The 23,422-nt window shown below is 43.6% G+C and overlaps 1 long non-coding RNA gene across 1 annotated transcript; it reads right to left on the minus strand.

Annotated features, from left to right (window-relative positions):
- Positions 1-5,309: 5,309 nt before the first annotated feature.
- On the minus strand, positions 5,310-16,097 carry LOC106042561 (uncharacterized). The gene is made up of 4 exons (XR_007164395.2): positions 15,267-16,097; positions 10,187-10,325; positions 8,592-8,691; positions 5,310-5,954 (listed from the first exon to the last, which is right to left on the minus strand). It is a non-coding gene; the product is annotated as an uncharacterized lncRNA (long non-coding RNA).
- Between the last annotated feature and the right edge of the window lie 7,325 nt (positions 16,098-23,422).

Genomic DNA, 23,422 nt, shown 5'->3' on the forward strand with positions numbered 1-23,422 from the left:
CGTAAACTATCATCCCGAAAGTTTGTTACCACAATAATAAATAAGTTAATACGGTTATATCCTGCAAATGCCTCTCCTCTCATTTGTGAGCCTCTGAAGAGGATGTGAAAAGTTGTGAAAATTCAAAGCCTCAATTCCTTGGTAATAGAGACTCCCTGTATTACCATTTTGGACTGCACATACTTTGACAACTTGAGAACATGTTCTAAAGAAAACCGAGACTAAATAAAGAGTGCTCCCATACGAAGGCATAGGCATACATTGTAAGTGGAGCCTAAGCCCATTGTATAAGGTCAATAATAACCCCCTTCCTTGTGAGTGCAGCGAATGAGCATCACAGAAGGACATTACCGCCCTGCAGAGGCACCACAGCACTGACCCTACAACAGACTGCCAGGTACAGCCTCGTGTAAAAGCAGAGGGTACAAAAGAACATAGGAACGGCCAGACCAGATCAGATGAAAATTTCACAGTGTCCAGTGACAGCAGCCTACAGCAGATGCCTAGGGAAGAATATACGAACAGCCAAAACATGCTAATATTCTTTCAATTTAGAGAGCTGTACCTCAGAAGCTTCCTAAGCCATAGGTGGCAGCTTTGTGTGGAGGACTAACAGCTTCAACACAGTGTGCTGCAGAGGTCCCAGTTGGGATTGTTATCGCTGGTGCATCCCAAGAGGCTGCCGTGATGCAGTCTGGGCCAAAGCTGCGTCATCTGAACTTGCTCTAGATCCCAGAGCAGGCCAGTTCAGGAAAGCATTCAGTGCAGAAGGCAAAATTGTATTCATTAAGCAACAGGCTGAGTCATTACCTATGACTAATGTCCCATATCCTAAATAGGAAATCAAATATCCAATATTAGTATATCAAAAAGAAGAGAAAACCTCCCACTGTCTTCATAGTATATGGAATTTTATTCCAAGCCCTAAGTAAATAATAATAGTAAAGAGCAAGCCTGCCTCGTTTACAGCATTTAATATATCTTGTTTCAGCAGTGCAAAGAATCCTGGCTTTAGCTAAAGGCCATTCTTTGTTAATAATTATTCTTTACTATTGTATTACATACCAAATTAAGTTAGCGCATTTGTAAACTGTATTATATATAGGATATAGGTACTGCAGCAGATAAAATACAAAGAGATGGAATCTGTTAAGCATATCTGTCACTACTGTTTTACAAGGAAACACTATTTTTTGTACTGGATGCAGAATGTTAAAGTAAAAATGAAAAGCAATGAGGGGCAGTTCTGCTTTATTTTTTTATTTTTTTTATTTTTATTTTTTTAATGGGAGTAACTTAGTTTCTATTGTATCCAGTATATTTCAAAGTTTAATAAAATTCTGTTTACATTTTATTTAGATCAGCCATGTTATTTTAATATTACCACACATTTCTGACCTTGTCACATCGGAAATATATATTTTTAAATCAAAATATCATTACAGAGTCCAGAAACTATAATAGAGCTGTTACTCTGAAATCACTGGTGACATAAATACATTTACTATGAATTTACATCAGTGTGGTATTAGGATTTGGCCCAGAGTTTACGCGTGGGAAACTTCATTCTATAATGCACGCATTCAAAGAATCAATACGTTGTAAAAAACTCGGATTTCAATTTCCAGACTGAAAATATTGGAATGAATTACAACTGTATTAGAGCATTGAAAGCCTTACTAGAGTGGTTCAAGGCATTAGCAGATTCTTTTCTCAGCCAATTCACAGAATGACCCTCACCTTTTTATGACTCAATTCAAGCTCAGCTGGGGATTTGCACACAATGAGGCTGTTTTCACCAGCAGGGTGATGGCTTTCCACATCTCTGTTGTGTCAGCCTTGAAGTGATGACTAGCAGTGAGGAAATTATTATCTTAAGGTGGGGTAGGCTTGGCCGATTTCCTTTTGGCAAAACAAAACCATATGGCACCGTGGCTTTCACTTGGGAAGAGGTACACCAGGTAACAGTGGGAATGGCAGGAGATGGTGCTGAAGAAACCTGCCGAGATGCCGGGCTCGCCTGTTTGCACTGCCCCAGCCGATGGGTGCAGCAGCCTCACAGAAGCCTACTTGCTCTTCAGGAGGATAAAGTGAGGCAGAATTTTTTATTCATTATTCTTATGATCCTCAGTAAAGAACGGCTACATAACAGCTGGACATGTCATTCCTGATCCAAAAAACATCAAGCTGAACTCTCCTCAGTTTTGACCTCTTGGTGACTCAGATAACAGCAAAATTCCCAGCTAAAACCATTTGGCAAAACTCGGTGTTTTGAAGGACAGGGCTGCCCCTGTTTCTACATGATCTCACATATATATCTATAACCACAAACGTCCCTTGAACTGATTTGGCAACATCAGCATCAACAGAAAATGTATGACAATGGCAAAAAAAAATGAGTGATTTTTATTAATTAAGAAAGCAGTTTAATATAAAGGTTACAACATTTCATGTTATAAAATATATTTTATTCTGTATGAATTGAACAACCCAGCCTTTTTTAAATTATAGAGATGAGAAACGATACACACCAGTCAAAACATTTCATCCATGATTAAAAGGGCCAGTAACTCATTATGAATCCTAAATCTTCTAGTATTTAACTGATGACTGTGTGTAACCAAACAATCTGTTTTGATACTGTGACTTCACATGATAGCTGCCTATGTCCATTTATCTTCAAATTTACGCCAACTTTCCTCTTTGACAGGAGTCAATGGAAAGTATATTCCTGAATCTATTTTGGGTTCTAGTAAGGGGTATGGCATAGTTATGCCATGATAGGCTGATCGTAGCAGTTTTGTGCCTTATACATTTGCTTGAAGGGCTGAATGAACATGATCTAACAAGAAGCTCATTCTTAGCCATATTTCTACTGAAATAAACAGATTGCAGTTGAAATTTATGCTGGCAGAGGATTTTTATCCTGCACTGCCTTCCCATTTCTTCCTAAAATGATCATATGCAAACTCTCTTTAACTTGTTTTTAAGATAGGAATGAACAAGACAGAGAGGCATGGCATTTGTATGGTTGGGTTTTGACAATTTAGGCTTGAAAACAGATTATAATGTCTGTAGAACTGATACAATGTAGTCAGGGATATATGGAGAGGAGACTGTGAAAAGAGGTCAGAGAGAGAAGGAGTCTTTTAGTCAGGTCATCTACTGCAGTTGGATTACTACAAAGCCAGTAAAAGAGGTGGTAAGAAAATCTATATATAGTAGAATGTGAATTTATGGTTCCTTACCTCACAGCTTAACGTACAGCCCCACGGCTACTACTTCAGGGGGTTGAAGAAGGAGAAATAGCTGTGGTACCTATGAAACATTGCCTGCCTTTTTGGAGCAGCCAGCTGGAATTGGCTAAAATGCAGAATGTCACATCAAATCTCATACAGATGAGAGGTTTGCTTGCTTTCCAGTAGAGATAACAATCACGATGAGCCAGCAGAACTTAGTGTGCAGCAATATGAAAGGTGGTGTATGAACATTTACTAACTCTGAATAACAGGATGAGCCAACCTGTAACTGTACCACACCTTTGTAGGGTCATGCATTTATTCATTCACATATTTTTCCTTTATAGAACAATGCTAAGAGCACGGTCTTTTCCCCCTCATCTTTTGTGCAACCAATTCCTAGCCTGGGTCCTAACAACCACGATTTCAGAGAATATGGTGTGCTGGCACCATGACAGTTTTTCTTTCTCTACAGCCTTGGAGAGCCTGAAAATTCCTATCTTTTTTCAGAAACAGCTAGCTGGAGTGCAAGCAAAATCCTCCACAGATGGGGGACAAGCTTGAGAAACAGCAGTATAAGAGGTAATATTTTATAAAGAAAATGATGAATGATTCCAAGAAAGAAATTAGGAAGAAATCATCTCAGGCTTACGTGGAACAGCACTGTGATGTAATGGAAAATAGATCATGTTACGGCCGCCGGTTTCATAACAAAGGGAAAGCTGTGAAGCTCATTTGTGACAATGTAAAAAAATAAAACAGACAGAGTATGTTGATAATGAGCACTGCATATTCTTTCTTTTCTTTTTTTTTTCTCCTATTCTGTCACCTTTGGTCTGCTTGGCATTCACCCAAATTAGAAGACTGACAGTCATTTCTCTTTAATAATCGCTCTTGGAAACTCAAGAAGCACTCTCTTTTCAGCTCTGTCAACAGGGAATCATTAACACTGGAATATATATATATATATGTATGCTTAATTGTTTTTACTGAAATAAACACTCTGGGTACCCCCTGCCGTTTAATGAACATGCACTGGGTTAACTACAAGGGCTGCTACCACTGCCATCTTTGATTACTTGCTAGTGGCAGATGAAAGCTTAAAACACACTTATTTTTTTGACAGTAAATATGATTTCACTTTTTTGGCTTCCACATCAACCCACCCTTTTCAAAGTAGGGCAGACTAGCAAAGGCTGTCAAAATAAGGCTAGCAAGTAAATGGAGTAGCAGCTCTCTACAGAGCTTGATTATTCTCCCGTGAAAGAGTCTGTAAACAAAACCTTTAGGCTTTTGTCTACTAAACAGTGCTTAGAAATTTTTCCAGCCTAGCATTTTTAATATGTGGGAACATGACTGCAGTGGGATTCAAGAGCACTCAACATTTTTGAAAGAGAAGGCAATTTATTCATGTAACTAGATGTGGTCTCAGTATTCAAAATGGAGGTAAAAGACCACTTTGTTTAAGAGAAGAGATGGTCTGTGTGCGTGGATCCTCTGAGCTCTGTGAAAGAAGTTTTTCCTTTGCCTTGGCTATACACATGCATATATTTAGCTCTTATTTTTCACTTCCAAGTTTTGTGCTGTGATAATAAACTAGCTAGTCTGAGGCCTGATGTCCCTTCAACTAACAACCAGCTCTTTGAGATGACCAGGAATGTTTGAACCAAACTACACGCATTACAGGCATGAAAATTCAAGTCTCTCCTCTTCCTGGGTAGAAATTCTGTTTAAATATTTGATATATTTATATCAAATTAGTGCTGAGGGATACTTCTCTTTGCCAGATCAATCCACCAGTTTTTGAACATGGCCAGGAACTGGGTGCAAATTTGCGTATGCATCAAAGCAGAAGTATATGGGATGTTTCTGTGGGAATTTCTCTCCCGTATGCCTAGACTATGTCTATAAAAGTAGGTTGAACTTTCCCTGAACTGTCCTTTGACCCTGTGGCCATATCCCAATCCATACCGTTAAGCTGTTTTAGCCACCAAGGAGGATACCCACACCAGAGCTGTCATGTGGAAATGTTCTCTGGTTTGTGCAAAGCCCTGAACTACGCTAGGGACAGTGATGGTGGACCCAAAACAAGCCAAAGACCACGCCGACAGTGTAAGAGAATAAACAGTTCAAGTTCCAGTGCCTGGGAACTTTCCCTGGCACAGCTGAAGCTATTAGTATGGATGTAGCCATATGTGCCAAGGCAATTTAGACAGCAGCTGAGCCTGAAGTTTTTAACTGCTAGCTCTGCCTAAATATCAGGCTCAGATGTCTAAAAGGGAAACCGGTTGCGTAACAGCTCTTCCTGAATTTAGCTCCAACTGGCTGAGTGGTGGATATCACTCCTACAAGATTTTTTGGATAGTTTTTTGCTGGAGGTTGTAAAAATTATTGCAGTGTGATTTTTCTTCGCCTCCTACTATCTGAGATCTGCTGATCAATTTACCTGTAACATTAATGGCTGTCTTTCAATAATCTTTTAAACACAATTTTGGCCTCATTTATTAGACAATTAAATGTTAGATATGCAATTACAGAAAGCAAGGCTTAATGAAAAATCTTTGATAAGTACTTACGTTTGGGTTCTTAGAACGGACAAGATTTTATAATCCGGCTGGCTTTTCTTCACTTCAGGAACTCACTGAAAAGTAGGGATTATGCATCCTCTTAGTATTAGTCATCAGTCCTTACACACATCACTGGCGTTACACCCACCTAGCAAGGATAGTTTTGAGAGTCTCTCATCAAAATGTAAATTTCAGGCAAACAATTTTTGCAGACTACAAATGCTAGTGACAATGACACCCCCCCACACATACACTTTGCCCAGGCTGTTTCTCCCAATCTTTCCAATGCTGCCAGACTGCTTGTGGCTTCGTATAAGAGTAATTTTGAAGACAGACACAAGTATGATCAAAGAAACTTTTAAAAAGCAGGAAGGACTGTGGCAATATGTGTATGTTGCTTATAGCCATGGCAACACCTAAGTTTTAGCTGCCTTGCCACCTAGTAGAAGTGACTTCAACCAGTGTGGCTGGGCAGTGGATGACTCCCACCCACATATACATCTGCACGCACAAGCACATTAATTCCCCACTGATGGAAAAGAGCGACTTCTAGGATGAAACACAACTAATGATACACATCTTCATTAAGAAAACCTTTGGAAAGTCAAGATTAATATCACAGATATCCTCTGAGGCAAATAAGTAAAAAGTACACAGCTTTTGAAATATTTTTCATTCATAATATTATTTTGAAAACAGCCTACATAATTTTCTTTTAAATATTCAGGGAAAGCATCCCATGGATTTTATTCAAAGGACCAGGATTATCCTTTCAGATTTTCCACATAAATGTAAATATTACTGTGATCTGAATAAAAGCTCATGTTGATTTCTGGTATGTACGTTACCATAGAATTGCTTGGAAATAGATTCCTGATGTAAAATGGACTTTTATATTTTGGTGATTTTTTTCTTTGATTTTTCATTGGAAAATCAAATTCACCCAGATTTTCCTGTTTGGTTTTTTTTTTTCCCAAAAAATTTCCCCAAATTTTCAAATTTTCAGTGCTTTTCAAAGCAGTGTAAGAAAATGAAGACCTAACTTTAATCGCTGCCTCTACTAAACACTGAAATAGGCCTCAAAGATTACTTTCAGATTTTTGTAAGGGTATCGGGAGCCCACTGTTGGGAAAAAAAATAGCAAAATGGAGGCTGAAGCAATGTCCTCCCATGAAAAAAGCAAAACATACTGCAGTAGACCCCACGTGAGTCAGAGGAGCAGGCCTGGTTTGTGGTGCTCCTTGAAGCAATGCAACATGCTGTGATCTCCGTTCTGGATGGGAAGATCTCCAGACTGAAAGAGACATTTTCAAGGCTATCTTGCGGATAAGTGAGGCAATTATTTCACCATTAGTGAAATGAAATAAAAGTGTTTGCAAAAGCTGTGTTATGCTAATTGGATATACTCTGTATTCAGGACAAAAACATGTTATTGGAACAAGCAGAGAGGAGATATGAATGCTAAGCAGTTCCTTCCTTCCTTTCCATCGCCTTGTAAGATCTGCATCTCAGGTACATTTCACATACATTAATATTCTTATATTCCTTGTGCTGGAGAGTACATTTATTTTGAAGATCCTTTTCTTGGGCGTATTATTAGAGATCTAAACACCGATCTGTAATGTCCTTTGTTTTATTTTATTGTGACAGAACATGTCATGGACCTGCACCCTTTTGTTAGTCAAGCCTCCTTTGGATCTTGCAGATGTTTTAACCAGGAGTTTTGAAAAGGACTCCTTTTATTCTGTATCTGCTTTGTGTTATTTAGACATAGCACAATTAAGGCTTACAAGGAGAGATGTACATTTTACATTTCCAGTTTCCAGCTGCAAGGCTTAGTACATAGGCTCAGGCACTTACTAACTATAAGATCACGCAACCTTTGTCTTAATTGGGTAAACAGGGTGTTTGGAGTATCACACAGCAGGACCAGGCTAATTAAATATTGTTCAGATTTCTCGCTGGGGAGTTTATGCAACCACTGAACTATGAGCAGTAGTGTTGCAGCTCAGAAACCATGTAATTAAGGTAGATATTTGGGGAAATGTAATCAACTTGTGGCATTTTGGTGAGATTTGACAAAGACCATTTGACTGATCTGAGCTGTTTGAAGAAAACCTTGCTGCAAATACAGGTGTTTTTGAAGCAAGCTAATTTTTAACCTACTGAATCTTCAAATGACAGCCTTTAGAATAAGGCCATTTAAAATTGTTATTGTGGGCTAAATTGTCACAGGTGAGTGAATTTCATCACTTCAGTTGTAAATCTCCACTGCCTGTACTAGGAACCTCAAATCCCACGCTTAGGCTGGTCAACTCTAAGAAGATTCACAACTGTATTATCAGAGAGGGACAGACTTATCTGCAGGAGGACAGAGACAAATGCAGCCAACCAAGAGACAGCAACTCCCTCCTACAAGAAAGGAAACAGGAAACAGAAGGGCCACCAAAGCTAAGACTGAAAGAACAAGCATTTCTAGTGATGCGTGCTTCTTCATTGCCTCATGTATGTCACTCTGCAGGTTTTTGCTGGTCTTATTACTTCAGATAAGATAACTTCAGATGACCAAATTTTGAGATGGAACTTTACACAGCAACTATATGTATTTTTTCACACAGAAGCAAGGTTTGTATAGGAACACAGGTTTCCTAAGAGAAATTGTTTTAGGAAGTGTTTATATGAGAAAGATCTTACAAGAGGGAACATTTGAGACATTCTGAACACTATAATTATGCAAATCTGTGCTGAATGCTACACACGGACAGTAGAAACAAATTCAACTTACCGGATAGAGTAGATCCCAGATAGCTAGATCCAAGATCCGAAATAAACATCTGGATTTATAGGTCTTTCCCTGACCTATGTATATGGGTCTCTCCAGGGATCTGCAATAGTTTTATCTTTGATCAGGCAGGTGGGAAAGAAGAAGGACAAGAGGCCATCCATTCCACACTTAAGCTGTCAAAGGCTTATATGGCCCTCAGGGTTAAGTCATAAAGGCTAAGCTCATAGCACTTGAGTTCCTTGTAATATTTATTCACATTATCCTCATGCCATAGAAATGGTAATTTTTTGTTTGAATATACTGAAAACTGGTATTTTCTTCATTTTGGAAACAGAGAACAGAGATAGGATGCATATCCAAATACCTAGAACAGCTTCTCAGTTTTCACATTCAGATGCCTCCCAAGAGCTTATTACCATGAGACCCGAGTGAACATTATTCTTCCCTCACCCAACCAGATATCCAATTGGAAAAAAAAAAAAAAGAAAAAAAAAAAGGACTGCTTGGATGGGGGGACAGCCCTGGTGTACTCTGGCAGATACATTGGTCTGGATGATTTGCAGGGGAGGATCGTGTGTCCTATCATATGACAGGTATTTGCTCTTTTGAGTTTAGAAGCATCCCAGAGATCATAGAATCACAGAATCATTAAGGTTGGAAACGACCTCCAAGATCATCTGGTCCAACCACCCCCCTACCACCAATGTCACCCACTAGACCATGTCCCTGAGCACCACGTCCAGCCTTTCCTTGAACACCCCCAGGGACGGTGACTCCACCACCTCCCTGGGCAACCCGTCCCAGTGCCTGACTGCTCTTTCTGAGAGGAAATGTCTCCTGACTTCCAACCTGAACCTCCCCTGGCACAACTTGAGGCCATTTCCTCTAGTCTTACCACTAGTTACTGCGCGAAGAGGCCGACCCCCAGCTCCCCACACCTTCCTTTCAGGTAGCTGTAGAGAGCAATAAGGTCTCCCCTGAGCCTCCTCCAGACTAAACACCCCCAGTTCCCTCAGCCGCTCCTCACAGGACTTGTGCTCCAGGCCCTTCACCAGCTTCCTAGCCCTGCTCTGGGTATGTTCCACGGCCTCGATGTCCTCTGTGTACTGAGGGGCCCAAAACTGAACAGATGCTACAACTCAGTTCTCTAAGGGGTTTAGGCATGACAATTCTCAGGTGATTGGCTCTCAGGATATAAATAAAAAGATGAAGTTTTATGCCTAAGTTCCACATTGTTTAAGAATGGCTAAACGCCTGGGAATGAATCATCAGGACAACATGGTGGGTGTGGGGATTCTAAAGGTGTCTAAAAAGACATACTGAAGCCCTGCCTCTCTCCAGGTTTAGGCATCTCTGTACAGGTCTGAGTTATGTGCCAGTGTGGCATTAGCATTCACAACCTCTGCTTTGGTGTCTGAATGTCTCTTTGAGTAGGATATTCTGTATGTTTCTTCTATTTTAATAGATGATCTGGAGGAAATGAAATGTAGATGCCTAATTTGAGTTCTGGAAGCTGAGTTCTTTACAGATCTCACAGGCAACGAGTAGCAGAGGAAGCCATTCTCTTCTAAATGCTGGGGACCACCTTAACTAACCTGCAGACACCTTATCTTCACTCACAGAGGATGACGACCTAGTGGGATGGCCATGGAAATAGAGAATTGCTGTCTCATAGTGCAGGAGTGGCTCTCTGCTCCTCAGTTCCTTAGTGCTGCCATCTGCTTCTGGAGGCTCCTAAACAGAAAAGGGGAAAAAGCAGTAAGATAATTTGCCTGTAGTAACTTCAGAACTTTCCTTGATAATTTTATGGCTGCAAGAGAATGTCTGGAAATGAGAAGACATCTCTTGAAGCGATTGCTGACCAAACCAAAAGCAATGATAGTACCAAATTTGTGTAACAAAGCAAAGATTTTTAACAAAGGCGGATCTTATTCTGCATTTGAAGCAACCAGCAAATGTTAAGTAAATGCTATAAATGACAAAAATAAAATAAACTTATATTTTTATGCACTTTTAATAACCACTACAAGTTCAGATCTTCAGAGATTTGCCATTGGGCCAGCTGAGGTATTGCTATTTCCTCATACTTAAAAATGGTATCAGATACAGACTGGTACTGCTTAAAAACGGTATCAGATACAGACTACGATAGAGCAGTGTGAATACTTTTTATTTTTTATTTTTTTGTAAATTCTTATTCACATGCAGATATATGACTTCATCACTTAAACTTCAGAGTTGTGGGCACTGTAAACTTTTCCACTTCCTGAACATTACGGTTGTTGTTGTTGTTGATCATGTTTTGTTCACGTTAATAACTTCTCAGCTCTTCTTATTCAAAGCAAGCCTCGATGTTAGTCTAAATAGGAAACCACAAGCCAAATTATGATCTCAGTCCACTGTAAATCTGTTTTATTTGCCTCTGGTAGAGAGACTTCATGTTAATTTTGAGATAACTACACGTGTGAATCTGACCCAAAACTGCATTTTAGAGTCTTTCTGTGAGATCTACAGTACCCTGTAATTCCAAAGTCCAGATTTGCCTGGTGATCTCTTGTGCATTTAGGTAATTATAAAAAACTGTTCCTCACAAATGTAAGTCAAGTTAATGCATAGACTGGTAGTTGAGGGAAAATTTTCCTCTATGTATTTTACTTTTAGAAAACATCTGACTGCCCTTGAATTAGTTTGCTCTCTGAACTGTAATCTCTCTTTTATCCAGAGAACACCTGAAATGTCCTTCAGTTTCAGCAGTGTATCCCAAATCCAGCAGAGATTTCTTAATGCACAGAATAGATGAGAGTTTGCTTCTACTCATTTGTTATACCTGCAGCGTACCTCAACAATCCCTTGACATTTCCTGTTTTGCTGACTCAAAGTACTAACAGAGAGTAGCAAAAGCAATACAAGCAATCTGAGCTGTTCTGGGACTCCAGAGACTTAAAAGTAAGAAGTTCCTCCAACCTGGCTAAAATGTGAAAATAGAATTTGGTGCCCATTACTTCTGGAAACAGTTACAGTACGAAAAATACTGCAGGGATGTTAGGTATGTGTTCATCAGCTGGACATCACAATGTATTTAGTGTGAAATTCATGGAAAATCTGTATTTTTTCATTTTCCCACAACTTACAAAAACATTTTTTTAAGTTATTGCCTTTTCAAATGGCATTCTGAGAGTGTGCCTACACTTCCCAGCACATTTTACAATTGGAATTTGAGTTCTAGTGCATTTTGAATGTATTTCAACATTTTCTTTGAACAGAGATGAAAAAATCCAGTAACAATAAATATAGATGAACTCTGAAAAATGTGATGAACTTGCGTAAGTGGAATCCATTGTTATGACAGCCACAAAGGGTGAAGAATAGGATTAGATGAGGTAGGGAGCTCTTGCTGCTGGTAGAAGAAAAGTTTGCAGAGACCAAAGGACCATTTTGTTTAAAAAACAAATATGCAAACAGCTGCTATCAACTTGGCTAGGCAGCCTAAGAGGGATTTTCAAAGGCACTCAGCACTGGTTTAACTTGCTTCCTACTGCAGTTGATGGGTTGTTTGCTGGCAAGGTTGGCTGAAGCCACACTCCTGAAAACACCACCCCGAAATCACCCCTACCTCTCCTGCCCCTTGACCCTGGAAAATCCCTGTCTGTAGAACAAAGTTTTCAGGATGGAGAATGAGTGTTTCTTTGCTGTGTGACCTTGCAGCAGCAACCACACTGATGCAAAACTGTGTTGTTTTTTTTTTTCCCAAACCGTAGCTTCACAGTTCATTCACTCTCTGCCCCTTCCGCAGACACATTTAATTTTGTTTCAGCTAAATCCTGTGAGCAGAGGCAGTCAGCTTGATACTCTAGACCGGAAGAGAGTTGTTCATCTTTGAACAAAATGCGTGCAGCTGAGTTGAATCTGTGAATCGAGTTTCAGTTTCTCTTTTCTCTGCCTCTCTGAGACAGTTTTGACCTGACCGCAGTCCCCTTAGGGTGCCAGGCAGTTTCTCCTTTCTCCTCACTTTGGCCATGGAGTGGTCAAGCAGAGGTGCAACCATATATTTTTTTTGTGGGGGGGAACGGGGTGCTACTGGGGTTTTGAATTTCCCACCAAGCCTTCCTCTTCCAAACCAAGAGCAACAAGACTGCTTGCTTGTCTCGGCCCGTCCCCGTGCATAATTACTGGTGCGTGTCGTTAGTGCTCACCGTACTGCTCGGTGTGGGAAAACAAATGGGGGGTGACAGAGATGAGGACCCACGAGGGGCAGCAGCACCGAGTATAAAAATGAAATCCTTGATTATGTTTCTGTACACTGTAGAGAGGCTTGATTAAAATGTGCATCAGCTGCACGGAGCGGCGGGGGAGTAACTTGGCCACCTTGAGCAGTTGTGGCAATGGGCACATTGTTTCGCAGATCGTGGGAGCTCTCTGAAGCAGAATGCCATTAGGCACTGCTCTCCGCACAACAGCAACCCTCAGCCCATTCATCTCCAGCAGATCTCCCAGTGAACCTCAATTTCCATTTCCCTCTGAGGAGGGTTGTGCCAACGCGATGCAATCAGGCGTCCTGCTCCCCACTTCAGCTCAGGCAGGCGCTGCTAGAAGGACCCTTTTCCTTCGAAACGCCGGGAGGGAAGAGCCTCGTGTTTTTCCTTCTCTGCCTGAATCTGAGTGGCAAAAGGCCAAGGCACCACACGGTGTGCGCACCTATGCAAACTGCAGCTGAGGGATGTAATTTTCTAATCTTCACAGCAGCCCTTCACGCGAGCCTTGGAGAGTGCAGCCCAGCAGCTGGTAACAGTGTTTTCTCAAATATTCACTGGCATAAAACCATGCACTCTGCATTTAAAGCTCAATCTCACAAAAAATTGTACTAATATAGAGCTTTCCATTTTTACTCTTTTTTTTTTTTTTTTTTAAAGAATCACACACATTTTGGTTCTGGTAATGTGAATTCTTTTTCACACCCGCACCTCTGAAATTGTGGTTAGCAACAGCATAATTTCACATTCAATACATCTCTCTTATGGTTTCCTTTACCGTCTATGTCATGAATTAATTTTTTTCTCCCTTTCCTAAGAGCAGAAAGCGTTCTGAAGGGGAGAGCTCAAAATTAAATGCAAAAAAAACCCACCTTCTTCTTTCCTGCTCCCCAAATCTAGCTGTGAAAAAAAATTAATCTATTTTAGTGCAAGAGATCGGTACCGTGACGATGTCAGTAGGCATGCTCATGATGTTGCATAAGATTAGAGTAATATTAGAATTAGTATGTTAGGAAATACTAATTCTAACCTTAGAGAAGATCAATCATAAAATTCCTACAGACTTGTCGTATGGGGTAGATCTAGGAAAAATAATCAAAAAAAATTTCAACTTCACCTTGAGTAAAAACTAAGAAAATGTCCCGATTTAAATCTGTGACTGATTCCTATTTGGAATAGCATCCAGAGGGATGTTATGACTTTAGTGCTGCAGTGGCTTCCTGGACGAAGGTTGTGAAAACGTGGCCCACATAGTACAAAGAATTAAGGTGAAGGAACAACTGCATCGAGAAATCAATTGCGCCACTGCAAAATGCATGTGTATGCATAAAGTCACAGTTTCTTAAGGCTAATGCCTTAAAAGATCAAAGTTGAGCACAAAAGCAAATCAATTGAGAGGTATCAAATATAATAAGCTACCGCTGCCGAAAGTAACAAATCGACTCTGACTTGTGCAACCAGTTCACACCATATGCCTTTCCCTTCTAATGCTTCAGTGAATTGCTTGAGTAAATAAATTAATTGCACCGTCATGAGGAAACACACACGGAATTTGCTTTACCACAAGGCAGAATGTAACTCAGTAGGTGACCCAAACGGATGAGCAACAGAGCTGTGGGGAGCTTCAGCGGCGTTCTTGGAAAGCCACCATATTTGATGCAGCAGTAATTAGACAAGAGCTGGCAAGGGCTGGTGGAGACGCGGCTTTAAATAAAACTTGGTATTTATTAAAATGCTTTGGAGGACGGTTAATGCTCTGTGCTCAATATCCTTCATTGTTCCAGCAGCCCTGGAAAAGGAGTTGCAAGAACTCTGAAAAAGTTCCCATAGCAACAGCCGAGAGGACGGACTATCTTTCTCCCAGCCGTGGATGCACAGCAACGACACGCAACGGGGGCACATCGGCCCTTCCCGAGCGGGTCCGCATGGCTCCACAATTACACACAGAAGGGCAGTATTTTCCCTGCCTCCCGGAAAGAGACGACTGCCTTTTCTGTTAAAATTATTATATCCTTTTCGCCCCGAGTAGGACAAAATCTCTTTTCAACCTCAGGACCGAGAACAATGCAAGAACAGCCTGCATGCACCGACACCCGGGTTTGTACATAGGGCCAGCAGCGAGGCTTGCTGACGGAGGTACTCGTTTGGGATTTGACCACCTCCTGATGGAAATACCCCCAAATCAGCACGGGGTCCACCCATCCTGGAGCCGCAGCTCTGCTCCCAACCCTTGGACTACTCCTCAGGGCCTTCGTGTCTCTGCAGCCACCTTGGGGGTCCCTACAGCTCTGCTGCTGCTGCTGTCGGCAGCACGTGGCTTCCCCAGTGGCTTCCCAGCGAGCAGGCTTTCTCTTTTATACAGAAACAGGCACCTGGGGGCGGGAGGTGGGCCTGCTTGGACCCTCCCTGCTCAAGATGAACCTACCTGCTCTTTTGTCGTTGCCCTCAGAAACGTGATGGGTAGCGGGAGTGTTTTATCTACAACAGGCTTTTATGCACAAATGTATCAGTACTTTCCAATGGGCCGTAACAACAAAAAGCAGAAAAAACAATTCATGTATCCATACTTTGAAAAAGTCACTCAGGATATCTGGCTTCTGTTATTCCAGGATCTCCCAGTACAAATAAACGAACGACGCCATTTCTTTTTAAGAACAAATTTTACAAAAAAATAAAAAGATGAGTTCATGCTATCTGCATGTGCTGCATCTGCACTCAGGCATTAGGGCGGTGTACACAGTTCCAGCGCAATGAAATACTTTCTACTGCATGTTCAATATTAGCTGAAAGATGCCTGGTTTCATTAACGTTTTAATTATCTAAGCACAGTTTCTGTTTACTCGACTCTGTTTTTGCAGCAATTCCCTCATCCCGTACTTCCAACCAGTCCTGTACATCACAAGGACCTTTTCGTTGACGTTAGCAGTCCTTCAGGACTGTGCTCGCAGTGCCAACACCAGCTCCTCTCGATGCAAATGCAGGAGATCTTTAGTGCCGGTATGCCCACATTGCAGTCGGTGTGAAGGACTGGTTGCATCCCAGCCTATTCCGACTCCGGGGTTTAACTAGGTCTTTCGCACACATAGGCGGATGGTTTGAATGTGTTTTTTTTTTTTTATTTTTTTTTAACCTCACGCTAACCAGTACGACTGGTAGATCAGGCCCTGACCCAAACCAACGAGACGGTGAGGCACTGCCCAGCCGGTTTCCCTTTCACTAGCACTCCCCCTGTTGTTCTGACTGGCACGGTCGTGGCGTGGCCCTGATGTGAAAACCCTGCACAAAGGGGGATGGATGGATGGATGGATGGATGGATGGATGGATGGATGGATGGATGGCCATTAGAAAGGGCTGGCGATGCCCAGCGGCTTTCTTAAGGCAGCTGGGGAAACGTTTGGGGTTCTCTCCCAGGATTTCTCACCAAAAAGGGAAAAAGAACAAAGATCCGGATGAAACACTGACAGTAAAGAATGAAGTTTTCTGTCTGCAGGGACTGAAGTTTTCTAAAAAAGGCCCATTGTTTTAAAATTTAAAAATAATCCGAAAAAATATTTTGTGAAAGCGTTAAAAAAAAATCCGATGAATTTTCAGCCATGTGAGCGAGTTTATTCTACACGACTCCTTCCTTTATGGAGATTGCCAGGTTACACTGCAGAAATTTGAACAGCGTAGGGCCAGGAAAATGTACTTGTGTAGGTGCCTTCCAAAGAGAGCTGCAGTACCTATGACTTCCAGGCAGCTATTCATTCTAAAATATTATTTTATACACAGGGAGACTTTTGCTCTCAGGTACCCTTGTGTAAATCAGCGCTAGGTTCACTACCGGATGGAGTCGCAGTGGTGGATTTTGCGTAAAAAAAAAAAAAAAAGAGCCGGGCCCATACTCTTGATCTGCTCGGTTTTAGATGTCACCATTACGGGTTAGAAATGACTAAAAGATGAAGAAGATAACGACTGACAGATTTCAGGGAAGCTCAGTCGGCTTGCACTGGGCTGTGGAGCCCTCCTCGTTTTATTGCGCCCTGCAGTAAAAGCGCTGAGGGGAGCCCCAGCACTGCCGCCCCCTCCCCGAAATACCCGCGGGTGCCCCCGCTGCAGCGCTGGGGGAGGCCGCGGCCCCCCTAAAGGCTCACCGAGCCCCCGGGATAAGTTGATTTGCCGTGCTATTCCAGCACGGGCGGCCTTTCGATTGTCTTCCCTGACCCCTTAACCCGCCTCCCCGTCCCAGCAGAGGTCGAAGGGCAGGAGCCAGCCGCTCGGTGCGGCTTGGGGGGGGGGGGATGGGGGGTGCTGGGGACACGCGGGCACAAAATGGAGGCCCCCGCCGTGCCGTGCCGTGCCGTGCCGTGCCGTGCGGCGCCGTGCCGGCAGTGCCCGGCTCTTAGAGGGTTGTCGGTACCCGCCGCTGGCCCCGCCGCACAGAGCGGCTGCGCTGCCCCTCCCCCGCCCCGCCGGGGGGATGGGAAGGGGGCGGGGGGGGGGGGGGGGGAGGGCAGGGGGCACGTGACCCCGCGGGGCCGCGCGGGGAGGGGGGAGGGGAAGGGGGGGGGAAGGGAAGGGAAGGGGGGGGGAAGGGAAGGGGGGAGGGGCGGCCGCCGCGCCGCTCGGGGGGAGGGGGAGGGGAGGGGGGGGAGGGGGAGGGGGGGGGGGGGAGGGGCACGGTGCAGAGGCGAACGGCAAATGTTGGCTGGTGGCTGCCGGTGGAGATGCGGCGGTTCCCTGTGGGGCCGCTCAGTGATAGTAGTAGTAATAATAATAATAATAATAATAATAATAATAATAATAAAGTCAAAACCCATGAACGACAACAACAAAACACCTCATAAAAAGCCATCTGGGGAAGGGAGGGTGTGTGCTGCGCCGCCCGGTGAGGTGCCCGCCATCTTGCATGCCCACCCTGTCGCGTGCCCGCCACGTCGCGTGCCCGCCATGTCGTGTGCCCACGTCGTGTGCCCGCCACGTCGCTGCGTGCCCGCCATGCTGTGCGCCCGCCATGTTGCTGTGTGCCCGCCATGTTGTGTGCCCTTGCTGCGTGCCCGCCATGTTGCGCGCCATGTTGCTGTGTGCCATGCTGTGTGCCACGGCTCCCCTCAGGCTGCCTGAGCCCCGTCCTGGCACACAGGGAGGCCCGCACTGTGCCACCACTGAGCCGGGGCTGAGGCCAGGGGGTTGTGTGTGGCCAAAGCCCGCCCCGAGCCCTGTGCCGCCCCGCTGGGTAATAAGGCCTCCACATGGCGCGTCGTGCCGTGTCGGTGCCAGCCGGCTCCAGGGCGGGGGTAATGGGACACAGCTGGCACGGGGCTGGGCTCTCGCCCACATAACCAGGGCAGGCCGGGCCAGGCCACAGCCCAGCATCCCCTGTTAGGCGTTCAGCTGATTCGCTCTGAAGGGATGTTGGTGCACAGCATCAGCATGGTCAATCTTAACGTACCGTTGTCCAAAACCCAGCCAGAAGCGATGTGTGTTTCTGTGCCTGGATGTGGCAGCACTTTCTGCATCCTGATAATCAACCTCAAAACACAGTCCCGAGAGTGCACTTTGAGTGAATGCTATACATTCAATCAGTTACATTTGCGTTCTGCTGAAGTGCTGGAGTATTTCCCTCAACGTTTTTGAGAGGCATAGGAGGTGGGGAAAAGGGGAAATGTTCGAGAAGTCTGGATTTCAGGCCCAGGAGGCAACACATGAACACCGTTCTGTTTCAGATGGCAGTGGTGCGTAGGTACTGCAGCACTTTGTGTGCTGACAACAGGGGAAATCCTCCATGGGACAGCCCCACCTGGAATATTTGGGGATCTTAGGTAATGGGAATTTAAAGATTTGGATGAGGCAAGGCCCCATCCTTCCCTCACCAGGTGATGCAAGGCCTGTAGCCCTGGTGACTCCTTGCACACATAGCTGTGAAACTGTGAACTCATCCCCACTTTGCGAGCAGCACAATGCGGCACCAGCACCTTTGAACCCTGCTCCAGCTCTTCAGCACCATGAGCTTCACATCAGCCCAGGAGGGCCTGGCAGAAGAAATGGTGTGCTGAGCTGCCAGTCATCACGGGTACTCCTGGGTGCCCTTCTGTGAAGCAATATGGCTGCAGTGCCCTCTGCGGCATCAGTAAAAAACAAACAAAAAAAGGAATATAATTTCTTTGTAGTACCAATGCATCACCTCTTTCCTGAAGCTTTCCTAAATGTCCACTAAATTAAGAAAAAATAAATAAAAATTAAAAAGCCAAAGTCTGTCAAATGCTGCCTGGAGTCAGCAGATTCAAGCAAGTCTCTCGGGAGATTCAGGGACAGATAACAGGGTGAAGTAAATGATGTTGTGAAGTGGCGCCGCAAGAGTGTGCTGGGAAACTAATTCCAAGGGTAAAAGTCAGGCTGATGTGAGTGATGTGGTATTTCATGGGGATGTAAAATTAGGATACATGCAGAGGGCCAATTTCACTGCTGACCTAATCTAATGCCATTCCAGTAATCTCAGAAAATTGCTCTTATTAATGCAAGAAGTGACTCTGATCCTGGAACGATGAGAGACGTCCTTTAGCAGAAGCAAATAAAGGGGACTACAAAATTTAGGCTTGCTGTACACTGATGTTTACTTAAACAATAATCATGTCCATAATTAACACAGGGGCAGTTTAGCCTGTGAGAAGTTATCAGTGCGATTTAAAAGCTTTCAGAATTTGCTTTGAGTTGTTAGAGTGGCACTGGTGGAAAAACATTAATATTTCCCCCATTTTTAAACTTGCTGTGTACCTTTAACCCCGATTCACATCACAGTTGAATTTGGCAAGTTAGCTTCTGTTGGATTGGTTTAGCACACTTCAGGAATCCAAAATATAATTCTTTCTACTGTATCGACCCTTTTAAAGAAGAAAATAAGGAAAAGCAAAACTTTTTTGTGTGTTTGGGAAAACTGAAGTGCCAACATGAATCTATCATTCATATTGCACACTCTGACAAACCATCTTTTGCGGAAAAATTGTTGAAACATATTTTTATTTTTATAGACTGTTTGATTTCTTTTGCTGCTGGAGGTATGTTGCCCAGTCTGTTGTCTGAAAGAAGCTCATGATAAAATGGGCAAACTGACAGGAAAATAAGACCTAATGATGGAGAAAATCCAAATGGAAAGCGTGCTGTAATTCGACGAGGATCCACCAGAATCACTGGACACATTACAAACAGCACTAATGCTTGCAATCTCAACCAAAGTCATAAAATACTTTTTTTAAAGGGCTATTGAAAATTCATCGTACAACTAAACAAAATACAATTTTCCATCCTGCCTTGTTTGTGATTTTATTATTCAGTTTGCCTCACTAATGCATATGCAGTCTTGTTTATCTAAGCTAAACTATAAATAAGTTTCAGTTTTTGCCCAGGATCTTTCTGAGTAGTTACTGTACGACGGAGTGTGGCCAGAGCAACAGGGTCCTGGAAGTTCTCTCTCTGCTTCAGTAAAATAAAGTATTCTCAGAAGCTTACCAGGAAGAGAAAGAAGAAAAGTGTGTAATGGCATCAGTCATAGTTATGGATCAAGCTGTGTTTGTGTGCATGCCTGTGTCAGTGAGTACTGGCGTAGGCGTTAACATGTTCAGTTCTGTAAAGAACTCTCCTGCTATACCATAACAAGTGCTTCACATTTGGTACCAGAAGCTGCCCGATAGAAGAAAACAGAAACCTTCTCAGATCACTGCTTTTAAATATATCTCAATTGCTATTCCTTTCAATTGAGAAGTGCGTTTATCAAAGGGAAAATACAGGTTCTGGGCTGGGCTTTGTACCGTAAAATCCATAATGCCCTTGATGGCCATTTATTGTAAGGGAAGCCAAGAAATGTAATTATTATTTTCCCTTTGGGTTTTGTTGTGATGAAGTAAGCTTCCGTTCTGGATAGTTGTGGTGGGATATGCTGAATCATCGGGTCTCTTGGCCACCTTGCCATCTCTCTCTTCTGAAGTAGTTCCTCATTTTTAAGGCTGCCCTAGCCCGTCTCTAACCTTATTCTCCTTCCTCCTCTGTTTATATTCACACTGAGGCAGCGTAATGAAAGGTTGGGGTGCAGCTGGCTCTTGATGTGAACACCACATCACGTGCAGTGGTGCCTGACTTCTAGCTGCACACCGAAATCTCATACAAAAAGCAAAACTAATTTTTCTTTCTGTTCACGACTGAAATTAAATCCTGCATGTTTTCAACAAGCGTTACTCATTTCTTCTTCTCAAAGCTGTAAGGATTGTTGACCTACTTTTCAGGTGGAAAAAAGAGACACAGAGGCAGCAAGCTGTTTTTTAGTACACTGTAAAATGAATTCCCTCCACCAGTACATAAAGCAATTATTTGTGTTCAAATATGATTGGCCTTCCAAATCTGAGTGTCTCTTTTGATTCCTCTGATGTTTTTAAAATAAGTGGACATGGTTTTAGGTAAATTTGCTCTTTTAGAACAGGTCTTACCATGTTCATTTTTTATTTGAAAGCAGATTTGTTGTTTTTCCGGTCTCATGTTCGGAGGAGATCAGACAAGGGCTTGGTTATGTATGTGATCCTTCAGCCTCCAGACCAGGATGAATTTAACCGTGGTGCATTTATGAGACCTGTGGGTACGAGCAGGGAGCGGGTTTTCCGAATCACTTGAATGACAGTGTGGTGCCCTGGAGACGGAGGCAGGGGTCTGAACCCAGCGAGTCTCTGTCTCTGCGTGGCTGATACCGTTTCGAACGATGGTCTCTGCCTTGGAGGATCAGCAGCCTGTCGTTCGCCGCCTCCCACTGCAGTTTCACCCCATCAGTCAAAAAGCCAGAGTGTGGAATGCAAGAGCTACTTTCTTGGATTTCCCCCTGACATCCAGTACTGAATGTACCTTCTGTGGCTGAACTGAAAATTTCATCACCTTTTTTATTCCTCTCATTTCACTCTTCCCCTTTCATTCCTTACATAAAGAAGAAAACACATGCAAGAAAAAGCGGCCAGAAGGACCTTCAGTCTCGAGGGGGGCTGGGATGTTGTTCAAGACAATTACTCTGGGAGACTGTGTAGCTATGCAATAGCAACGCCAAAGAAGGAGCCCTGGGGAATTACATCAGCTTTTTTTTTTCTTTTTTTTTTTCTTTTTTTTTTTTTTCTTTTTGTCACCGTAGGGGAAAAATCCTGAATAGGGTTATGAGCTGTCTAACTCTAATCAGCACTGTCCTAGTTCATAGCAAAGCATGCAGAACGAACCGAGCGCAGAGCACACACAGCTTCTGCAATGTTCAGTTTTAAGAAAGCAAGGCATATAAATTCCTGTGAAGCCCTAAAGAAAGGGAGGGATAATATGAAATGCAGGCTTTTTCCTGGTAATCCTCTCTGTGTATACTCTATTTCACCTCCAGCCTCCCTTTGTCTCCTTGCTGTCATTCATGACTCAGCACGGCCTTTCACAAAACCCCCATGCTTCTCTCCTCTAACACGCTGCTCGTCTTGCAGGGTTGCAAATCCACTTCCTTTGTCTGCCCACTTAACGTGACTCATCTCTTCTTGGACACTGGCCTTTGCCACTCACTTCCTGATGCTAAAAAATATCACATTGGTTCCAAAAAGAAAAGAAAAAAAAAAAAGCACTCAAGGACTTTAACGTTTTAGGATTACTCAGCTAATCGCAATGCCAACTGAGAGGCAGGTTTCGGCCGCACTGGGAGCTGGTGTCTCCTGGGGCTCTGCAAGAGGGCTGCTTGTTGTATGCATGGCGCTTTGGTCCTGCTGAAGGCTCAGCGCCGCTTCCTTCTCTCCCTGCAGAAACCAGCGCTGTGCAGCCTGCACAGCTGGACATGAAAGCCAAGAAACCTTTCACCTCTCCCACCGTGTGGTGACAACACCCACTGCCAGTGCTTGCTTTTGCTTCCACGTCACTTAGAGTGGTGTCTCTGCAGGGCAGGCATTTTGCTTCCCTTCGTTATTGTCCAGCACCCCCCCACCACACCTGTGACAATAATTCAAGGTTTAAGCAGTTGCCAGGCTAATGGTTCTGACATGCAGACAAAATGAAATAACTCAGAGTGGAGCTGGCAACCGGGAAACTTCAGAAACAAATTGATCTGGCAGGGAGTTTTCATTATGCTTCAGGGAACAGGTTGATCTGACAGAAATAGAAGTTGGCAAATAGATTACCTCTTGGAAAATGGCACACCGAGGTTGTGCGGGGAGATGAGGGGTGGTGTCTGATCTGGCTCCGGGAGGTGGGGTTGGCTGGCTCGGTGGAAACGAGGAGAATGAGCCCTCCTTGGAACAGAGATTTTGTCATTTGAATGTTTCATAAAGCACTCTGCAGGCTCGCAGCTTTCTCCTGTGGCTCCTGTTACCGTCAGGAGGCTCTGCCAGTGCACATCAGCCACAGCGTTCTGCATCTCATTCTGATCTGTCTCCACACCACCGCGGTGTATGTCTGCTTCTAACCTTTCCTTCACGGGTCTCCTGGGTCCCGCATCTGCCTTGGCCTTCCCTGTGAATGTGGCCAAGGAGGGTAAAGAAACCTGGAGGAGATTTTGCCCCAACTGCCCAATTGTGGTCACTGCTGTCAAAAGCACCATATGTTTTTATACCT

The sequence above is a fragment of the Anser cygnoides genome, chromosome 1, assembly GCF_040182565.1.
Source record: "Anser cygnoides isolate HZ-2024a breed goose chromosome 1, Taihu_goose_T2T_genome, whole genome shotgun sequence".
In the NCBI taxonomy this organism is placed as follows: domain Eukaryota; kingdom Metazoa; phylum Chordata; class Aves; order Anseriformes; family Anatidae; genus Anser; species Anser cygnoides.